Genomic DNA, 11,004 nt, shown 5'->3' on the forward strand with positions numbered 1-11,004 from the left:
AAAGTCAGGCTTTGGTGCTTGAAGGTAAATTAGCAATATGATGGCAGGTTTCATGGAAGTAAAGAGAAGCCGAGGACCTTCAGTGGTTATGCATATGAGCATGTAAATGTAGGCAGGACACTCTCTCAGGGCCTGATCCCCAGAGAAGATCTGCTGGGTGGATGGACAGACAGGTCCCACAGCTAATATGTAACACGAATTGCTAAACAGTTTTCTAAAAAAAAAAAAAAAAAAACCCAGAGCCAGATATTGGGGTGAAAGCTGAAAGATCAGAGGAGCAGAACAAGCCAGCCACGTTCTTACCTCTACAAAATCCTCAGCCTCAAGAGAGTGAGTTCCTGTTTCCTTATGCCTTGTATACCTTGTAATCCCTGACATCACTTCCTGGGATTAAAGGCATGTGTGCTTCCCAGTATTGGAATTAAAGGTGTGTGCCACCACTGCCTGGCTCTGTTTCCAGTGTGGCCTTGAATTAACAGAGATCCATATGGATCTCTACCTCCCAGAGTGCTAGGATTAAAGGTGTGTGCCACCACTGCCTGACCTCTATGTCTAATTTAGTGGCTGGCTCTGTCTGCTGATCCCCAGGTAAGTTTATTAGAGTACACAATATATCACCACACTAGTACTTACCAAACAGGCTGTAGTTCAACACATGCTGAAGGGCATTCTTCCCAGGAGGGAGAACAGTGATGAACGAAGGCCACTGTCCCCTATCTGATGTCTCCCACCCCATTCTCTGTGTGTTAGTTGAGTACACCCTCAGACCCCTGCTAAGTATTTCCATGGGAACCGCCCACAGAAACCCAAGAAAAGCCATCCCGGAGTTAGACCAGTGACCATCCCAGCTGCTAATTTGATAACAAGACCTGGGAGTCTTGGGGAGAGCAAGTCTACTCCAACCTCAGAAATGAATAGGGCTTGGACCCATCTACTTAGCTTCCCTCTGGAACCAGTACTACATGTACAAACTAAATTATTCTGACCCTCCCTAGACTCAATTAGAAATATAAATGTGTATTTTTAGCCATGAACAGCTTGCTTCACTTTTAGGGAAACAAATATAAGCTGTTCCAGACCAAACTCTTAGCAGCAATTGAAAAATAAGAATCTAATAACAGAATCTGTCCCTTACCAGCCACATTTTCTAGACAAAGCAAAGAGCTTTGCATATTTTCCTTCATTTAATTCTCATTTTAATGCTGGTAAGTAGTGATTTTTATCTCTACTTACAAGTGAGGCAACTGAGATCATTATGACCAACTCAGAGAGGTCCTGTGAGGAGGTCAAAGTTTCAGGGCTGTGGTAAAAGGGCAAATGTTTATAGACTGTTGTTAGGGATTATGTTGGTTTAGTAAGTCAACCATTATGAATTCTCCTCCAATAACCATGATTTCACTAGCGCTAAGTCCAATTGGAGAGATGCTGTTTACTGCCAAGGTGTGCCTTACATAAAGAACTACAGGCAATGGAGTAAAGCTTGGAGAGGGAGAGGTGGTCCTCCTCTGGGAAGAGCACATCAATTGGTTGTCCAGTACCAAACAGTCAGCCCTGAAAACATAAATACAAGTAACATTATACAGACAGGTTATTCATATATATTTAGGAATACATATGAATATGTAAATATATATGTGCATATAATAAACAGTTCATGAATAATGAGGCCATGAATTTGAAGGACAGCAAGGAAGGGGTATATGGGGGGGATCATTGGAGGGAGGAAAAGAAAGGGAGAAATGTTGCAATTAAATTAATTTCAAATAAAACAAAGTTACAGGGCTGTTTAGTAGTGTAACCAGCATGTGAACCCAGGTCAGTCTGAACACTATAGACTCATGATTTATCATAACAATAGTGATGCTTACTAATACAATAAAAGAAGAGTGTGCTAACAACTACTTCACTCTTGAGGTATGATGAAAGTTATTAACAGTGAGTAACAATAGAAGAACCTGGAATCCATCCAAGTTATGTTAACAGTGAAAGACAGTAAAGGGATGAGCTATGGTTTCCAAGAGCAGCCTGGAACTGTATAAGAAGGGGAAAAGCTAAGCCTGAGAAAGGATGGGGTATCAGCTCGCCATTTCACCTATTTCACCTAGACCAACATCATCTGGATCCTATTCAAAGTCAGTGTTTCCAGTTGATTATCTAGGAGATTATAGGTCTAGTCAATCCTGCTGCATGTTTATAAGTTTATAAAAGTTAAAGATGCTCAAGTGAATTCATCTCCCAAACAGGCTTCTACTTGACTGTGGACTCTGGTGGTGGGTGGGGTGGGGAGTTTACAGCAGCCTGGCAGCAGCACACATGGGACAGTAAATCTACTGCAGATCAGTAACACCACCGACATGCAATGTCTTGGATAGCAGATGGCACAGACATTAGTTCTGTGGTCCCCTGGGTTGGAGAGCACTGCCAGTCTCAGTGTGGATTAGTGGGAAGAGTGTGTGAGGAAGGAGGCTCTATGTACAAGTGTATTTTCAAGGGTCTCACCTTGTCAGATACCTGGCCGTTCCAGCAAATCCAGACTTAAGGCCAGCCTCCCCACTGGGCCAAGATGCCAAGAACTAGGTCTTTCGGGCACCCAGCTCACAGTCCATCTGCTAAAGTCTGGGGCTGCTACCTGTAGACCAAGCTGGGATTTTCCAAACCTCAAGGGCTCTCCTCATCCTCTGGTATTCCTTTAGTAGATGAGCTGGACCTGGAGCGTACAAGCAGGGAAACCCATTGCTACTCTTCTGTATTTTCTTTGTAGGAAGAAAAGACATTATTCCTGGTGTGTGTTAGGGGTCAGGGGTTGCAAGTTCCCCCAGAGACTACTGAGTATCAAGTTGAACTGGATTATCAGAGAAAACAAGGATTCCTGGGAGGTCTGAAGGTGTTGTAGGAAAAGGCGCTGTTTCAGCCACTACAATATACTTCTTCCGCACATGGCTGTTCAGCCATTCTCTCACACAAGACACCATTTCCAAGGGCTTGAAATGGAACTGGGTGGGGTGAACATGATTCCTGAGTCTCTGATCCGACTTCATCAAGGCTAAGCATTACTGACGAGTTCTGAGGCTTTCATTCTGTTCTTTATCTGGATGCCAGTCACATTCCAGAAAAGGTCAGCTCTACAAGAAGCTTGCTTCTAAGCCCAATCAAATCTGAGCCTGGAGTGTGGGCCAGACGCAAGGCAAAAGCTATGAAGCCTATGGAGCTCAGCTCTACAGCCAGTGATGGGTTAAACGTGCATGTTCTCTGTGTGTGGACTGCCTTGGTCAGGCTAATCAGAGAATGAAATCATGGGGGATGTTCTCTACAATAGCTAAAGAGACTCTCCAGATGACCTTTTAGCACACCTCCTTGCTAACCTTTTACTTTCAGTAGAAGCTTCTTATTCTTCTCCTTCCCCGTCTCTCCCCTTTCCCTTCCCCCTCTTCGAGCTATGTTGCTGTGCAGTTTTGAACACGCTACCTCTGCCTTTAGAGGGCAGAGAGAGCATCTTACACATCCCTGAACAGAGTCCTTTCATAGTGTTTGGGACTTTATAATAAAAGTCCTTTCCTTTCTCCTCCTCTTTCCAGTCCCTGTGGAGGGAAAAAGACATCTTCATCTGTGGTGTAGCCACTGGAAAGTTGCCCATGCTCCTGTAATGAACCCTAATAAAACTCAGTGGCTCACAAAGCCAGCAAGCCAACAAACCAGGGCAATTTGTCTGCCATCTGCCCTTGGTTCCCCTCCTGGTAGTTTGGTATGAATGGTTGTAAAACCAGCAAGCTCTCTTAACTCATCACTGTGTTCTGCTACTGATTCAGCTGTCTTTTCATTAGGAGTGTTTCTATTCGAGAAAGTTCCCACTTGTTTTAAAAGACAGACTTAAATTTATACAAGGAACTGGTTGGAAATAGCTTCATACTGAAGGGTTTAAACTAATTATGCTAAAATTCAAAGTATCATTTCATCAGTGTATCATGTCTGTTGAACATTAATTGTTCAAAATCTATCTTGATTTGAAAATAACTTCTCTTAATATTTCATACAAATTAAGTAAGTTTGGCTTAATTGTATTATTTCACTGGATTTTTTTTCATTGCAATTATGCCTATAATCAGCCATGAAATATTTCAGATGATTCCAGGGATGCCACTTTGAGAATCACTGATCTCATTTTTTTTTTTTTGAAAGTTTCTTGCTGTGGATATTGCTCTGTATAAATAAAATGCTGATTGGCCAGTAGCCAGGCAGGAAGTATAGGCAGGACAACCAGAGAAGAGAATTCTGGGAACAGGAAGGCTGAGGCAGAGAGACACCACCAGCCACCACCATGAGAAGATGTTAAGATACTGGTAAGCCATGAGCCACGTGGCAAACTTATAGATTAATAGAAATGGGTTAATTTAAGATATGAGAACAGTTAGCAAGAAGCCTGCCATGGCCATACAGTTTATAAATAATATAAGCATCTGTGTGTTTATTTTATAAGTGGGCTTCGGGACTGCCGGGGCTTGGCAGGACCCTGAGAGAAAAACTCAAGCTATAGTTTCTCCTTCCAATAAAGCTGATTTTCATCTCCAGAAATTTCACATGTTACATTAACGTAGCACCAGAAAATTTCATTTCTTACTGCTAGTCTTTGTTTACTAAGAATAAGACAAAATCATTCTATTCCTCTTGAGTGGCAGAACCACCCCTCCCCCCAAATTTAATCTTTCCTAAAATAAGCACCACCTATTCCTTCAACTGTTCCCTGCTCCCCTCAGCCCTTTCATCATTCTGGCAGCCATTCTGTCACTCCAGTTCATGCTTCTTCACTGTGTGACACTTCAAATGTAACATAATAAAGAATGTTGGTCAATAAGCAAGAGGGCCTTGGACCATGACTAGTCATGGGGGCTCCGGCTTCATGAGTGGGATTGGTTCTCTTACGAGAGGCTGGAGGGAGCCTGCTTGCTCCTTCTGCTGTGTGGAGACACATATAGGAGGTAATGGACGCTCAGTAGACTCAGATCTACTTGCTTCTTCATCCTGGACTTTCTGGTCTCCCCAATTGTGAATAATGAGTTTCTGTTATTCACAAATGACCCAGCTTAAGGCACTTTGTTTTATCATCCCAAAATAGACTGACAATAATCTCCCTATTTCCAGCCTCACCCCTCTCAAATCTTTTCTCTACCTCAAACCAAGAATGATCCTTTTTTTAAAAAAAAAAAGATTTGTATTTATTTACGTATATAGTGTTCTGTCTGCATGTATGCCTGCAGGCCAACAGAGGGCACCAGATCTCATTACAGATGGCTGTGAGCTACCATGTGATTGCTGGGAATTGAACTCAGGACCTCTGAAAGAACAACCAGTGCTCTCAACCTCTGAGCCATCCCTCCAGCCCTCCAAGAATGATCCTTACACACAACCTATCTGTGCTCAAAACCCTACAATTCCTATCTCACTCAAAATAAAGCTAGTCTATAATGGTTCCAAGGGCCTCAAGGCCCTCAAAGGACCCAGTCCCCTACCACCTCCTAGTATTTGTTCAAACTTCACCTTCCCAGGTGAACCTATGTGGTAGCCACATTTCAAACTGTACCCACTACCTTCACATTCTCTATCCTCGTGCGTGTGTCTATTGTATCCTCATCTGCTGGAAATGAGCATCACTGTTCATTGGTACACTCCTAGTGCTGGAACAGCCGGTGTCCATTCAGGCAACACCTTGTACCTGTCTTTTCAATTAACAGTGTGTGCAGACATGGATAATATTCTGAAGTATTCGGTTACTGATTTTCAGGTTTTAATTAAAGGAGAAAGGGAACAGGAAGTTTTATGAGGAAATTATAAGAAAGGAAAAGTGTAGCCTAGCCAAATAAACAGATGTCAGTAAAAAGAATGAAGCAGCTCTAAGAATATGCATCCAAATCATGAAGTGCAAGATGCAGGTGCATGAACGGGAATGCTAGCTTTTAACAAAATTATACGCTTTTCGGGTGTTACCCAGGAAACTGGCGATGACAGCTGTTCCTACATGAGGAAAGTGAGTGGCTAGGAAGCGAGGGTGAGCAGGAACTAGCATTTCAATGGGCAACACTTCACTCTTGACTGTTGTACCATGTGCAAACAATATCCATTAATTTAAAATTTAAAATAAAATCCTAAGAAAAGAGCAGCATCCATCATTAGCAAATCCCAAATGAACACTCAGTTGATTAGAAATGAGTTGCATATTATTCGAATAGGAAGACTTCGTCCCAATACTTGAGTGTTAACACCCATCTGAACATACTTGAACATCTAGGAAAGAAGTGACTCGGGGCTGGCAAGATGGCTCCACAGGTGAATGTGCTTGCTGCCTAGCCTGATGACCGGAGTTCGATCCCTGGGACCCACATGGTGACAGGAGAGAATAGACTCCTGCAAGTTGTCCTCCAACTTCCACAAGCATGCACACACACTAAATAAATATATGTAAAAAAAAAAAAAAAAAAAAAAGTAACTCAGGAAGGGCAGTCAGCCACAGTGAGTTGCGAGGCAAAGCTGTTCAGTGCCATCAAACACCAGCTTGACCAATCTAACTACATTGGCTACTCCGTCCACAAGGACATGGTTAGAGCATGAAACATGTCCCCCTCCACTCCCATAGACACACCTCGTGGAGAAGCATCTTTCTGATGATCAAGGGTGCTCCAGGACAAGGAAGAGGGTCCTCTCTCCAAACCCCTTTTATGACCATTTCTGTCATATCTGTCTAAGCAAGGCGACATAGATGGGGAGAAGCTAGAGTTCGCCTTCCCATTGGTGACGCCACCCCTGTGTCTCTTCATTTGCCTCACAGCTTCCAGTGAATTCATTGCTTATCTACACCAAATTTTCACTCATTCATAGGGAAGTGAGGAATAGTCAGCTTTAAAACAACTTATTCCCTTATACAGTACATGCCACAGAGTGTGTGTGGAGAGCAGAGATACTCAGGCTTAGGTTCTCATCTGCCACCTTGTGGGATCCAGGGATCCATCTCAGGTCGTGAAGCTTGTGCACAAGGGCTTCTTCTATACACTGAGCCATCTCGATGGACCAACTTTCCTATACTACTGAGTTACTGGATCTTGCGGATAAGAAATGTCTTCCAGGAAAATCCCAAAACCTTGGTACCGATGATGTTTTCAGTGGTATAGATGTAATTAATTCTCTCTATTCAAATTCCTGTAGCTTTTACATCATTTGATGATTCCTCCTTGTAGTAAGTAGGTGAATGCACTGGCTGTCCAATAAGTGTTCTGATTTCTGAGACATCCATTATGCATTTGGACATCTGCCTCAACATAGTCTAATAGGAGCCAGGCATGGTGGCGCACAGGAGGCAGAACCAGGCAGATCTCTGTGAGTTGCAGGACAAGTAGGGCTGTTAATAGAGAAACTCTGTCTCAAAAAAACCCAAACCCCAAAACAAAAACTAACAACCTCCCCCCCCCCCGAAAAGGTAGTCTAATATGTGTGTATCCACACGAGATTGGCATTCAAATTTACCATCTGTAAGGCTGTCGGCAACCCCTGTGGCAATCTGACCATTCTTTGTCACCTTCCACTATTCTATGTTTACCTTACCCACAAAATAGGAGCAACTAACAGAAAATCTAACTTCACCGAGAAGTCTGGAAAAATTAAACATGCCTAAAGGATCATGGACTCTTATTAGCTAAACCCTTGAACAATTTGGTATGATTTGGGCTCCAGGGTTTCAAGTTCCCAATGCAGTGTTTAGGGATGGGGCTCTGAGGGGATGATTGGATTATATGGGTGCTAATTCACCTAATTGATGAATTACTCCATTGATAGATTCAAAACTGAGTGGACACTGGGAAGTGGTGGAAAGTGTGAAAAGTGGGTCTGGCTGGAGAAAGTGGGCCATCTTTGAAGGGTGTCTCATGTCCTGGCCTCTCTGCATCTGCATCTCGGGTGCTGATGAGGTGAGTACCACCACAAGCTGCCCACTATGATGCTCCCTCTCACCATGCACACGCCCCAAAGCAAAAGTTGAAATCCTGAGATAGCGGAAATCTTGCCCCCTTGTTTGTGCTGGGTGTTTGTCAAAGTGGCACAGATGACTAACACATCACACAGACTTTTGAGTTAGAGGTAAAATTCAGCAAGCATGAGCACGTTGCTTCTGGATGTGCCTATATAGCAAAAGCTTCCAGACTTAACTTACTGGTCACAAATGACAAGTTATGTACTTACAGAGGATCCCTAGCTGCCGCTTTAGAAGTGTATGCTGCCTGCTTACTATTTGCATAACATCATTAGATGGGCTGAGAATGATGGCATGCACCTGTAACTTCAGTACTTATGAATCTGAGTCAAGAGGACTGTGAGTTAGAGGCCAGCCTGGGCTATATAGAGAAGAAACCCATTTCAAAACCCAAAGGGCTGGAGATACACCCAGTGGTAGACTATACACCTAATGTGCAAGTCCCTGGGTCCAATCCCCAGTAGTGAAAAGTATCACATAGATGTGATGGTTACACTAGAAACTAAGCAATGCTTTTGAGGATCAGGGTGGGAACAAAAATGCTAAATACCTCTTTATTCTAACTTTTGTACCATGAGAATGCATCACCCACTGAAATAAGCAAAGGCAGCTACATGGAACCCTGTGCCTTGTGTAAAGTGCAGGGTTTATCATGAGGCATGCAGACATGCTACACTTTGGGTTTTCTTGGTACCCCTAAATGGGGTAAAACCAGATGCCCATAGACTAAGTTTCTTAAAGTCAGATGTGTGATAACTACATTTTCTAAAATCTCTATTTGATGTTATGGCACCTTGGGGACACATTGACTTGGACTTTCACCCAAGGATAGTTCTTAGAGATCCACAATAAGGACTCACCTGCAAACCCCCCAATCCAGACCCACAACCCCAGCCACCTCCTTTACTGGCTTCCATATTCTGGGACACTATCCACATGTCCTAGTGAGCCTGGGCCCAGATACCAAACAACTAGGGGATGATTCTGCCCCTGAAAGCATTAAACTAAATTCTACATTGGTCCCTTCCCCTGTGCCCTACCTGGTCCTCCCCTCAGAAGCCACACTGAAGTCTCTTGCTAGGTGTACTGCTGGGGCTTTCTTATATAGTGATCATGACATGTGCCCTTCCACTGTGGATCTGCAAGAATAACAAACTATCCCTTGAGTGGCTGTCACCTCCTGATCTATTGGCCTAGCCATGCCAACATAATAATATAATCTACATTTAAAAATAGAATAAGAGTATAATGCTGTGCTGCAAGAGGTACGTTAGCCATATAGATATGGGACAACAACAACAAAATCATTACTGGAGATGTGACAGAATGCCTTCTTAAGTAAAAGCCAAGAAAGTCACCTCTCCCCAGGAGGACAAGGTAAGGATACATGGCTCAGGGTAAGGTGGCCACCAACACCCTACAAGAATGTCTACCAAGTGCTCTCTAGGTGAGAATTGCATTCTTATGATGAACCCATGGTCCACTGAATGAATGACCGGAGGTAAGTGTGTGCACATGCCTGGTCTACGAGGAGGACATGTACTACAAAGTGTGTGAATTCTGTGTGTAGTGACCAGAGGATACTTCTGGTGTGTTGAGGATCATATTTTGTATTTTTTTTACTTTATGTAAGTCTCACAGGAGAAAACCAGCATTATTTACAAAAAGGGGAGGATCCTTTAGCCTGTGAATAGCGTGTGCCAAAGGTGCTTTTCCAGCTGAGTAGACTTAAATGATTTTATTGGCCAAAGTCTTTAATTGCACACTACTTAGGAGATGCTTATCCATTGTGGATGGGACCCAGAAGAGCAGTCAGTACACAAACTCAAGTAATAAGAGGGCTTCCCAGATCAAGATGGTCCTCTGCCTAGATCAGGAATGAAAGATGTGGTCACCCACGAAACAAAGGGAGAAGCGGATCTCTGGAGGAAAGGATGGCAGGTGTGTGCAACTTCTCTTGAACCTGCTCCTCTGTTCATTCTCAGAACTGACCATTTAGAGGCTGCAAGTCCACTTGGTCAAGTTCCCTGTTCTTGTTTTATGCCCACACTCACAACTGGGATCTTTCACCTAACAAGTCAGACTTTTTCTCTCTATTGGAAACTAATACATCTGACCATAGCAGCCATACTAAGCAACAGCGATGTCTTCCTGTGTGCCAAACTCTTTGTCCACCATAGACCTGTGACTCTATACGCCCCAAGAAGATGCTGAGTGTCAGAAACCTCACCATCACACTGTAAGGAATATCCATCTGCAATCCCAGCACTCAGGAGTCTGAGGAAGGAAGATTTTTGAATTCATGCCAGCCAAAACTTTTCTCAAAACAAAACAAACAAAGAACCCTATTCACTTATACTTCACTTTTTCTCTTTCTGGGGTGGGGGTAATAGAACGGAATTGAGACAGAGTCTCATATATCATAGGGTGTCATTGAATTCCATCTATGGCCAAAGATGACCTTGAACTGGTCCTCCTGCTTCTATTTCCCTAGAGTGGAGATTAAAGACATGTGCTACCATGCCTGGTTCTATGTGGTGCTGGGGACTGAACCCAGGGCTTTGTACATGGTAAGCGAGCATTCTACCAAGTGAGCATCACCCTCCAGCCTTTCTGGTTCTTTGCAATGTGGAAACATGAAGAACTGGCTTGGAAGTGCACAGTTTCCCCACAAAAAGACAGAGAATGGACTGTTTTGATAGGACACCAAACACAAAGATATTTGGCCTGTATTTTAGAGGCCACATTGAACAATTCTATAGGAAAAGAAAATGATACTTCCTCGGGGGAGGGGTGGGGAGTCTGAAAGAGGCTGTGGAACCAAACTCACGTGTGACAGAGAAGTAGTCTGAGCCAGTAGTTTGAGAAGAAGAGACAAAGTCCCTGGCCAAGTGCAGGTTTGAGGAGCATGTCTGTAGAGTGTGTTCAGTGAGGGTGACCCAGGCATCAAACATTGAAAGATAGATTAGAATTAATTGAACACATTGGGTTTT

Source organism: Peromyscus maniculatus, chromosome 5 (assembly GCF_049852395.1).
Source record: "Peromyscus maniculatus bairdii isolate BWxNUB_F1_BW_parent chromosome 5, HU_Pman_BW_mat_3.1, whole genome shotgun sequence".
Lineage (NCBI taxonomy): Eukaryota > Metazoa > Chordata > Mammalia > Rodentia > Cricetidae > Peromyscus > Peromyscus maniculatus.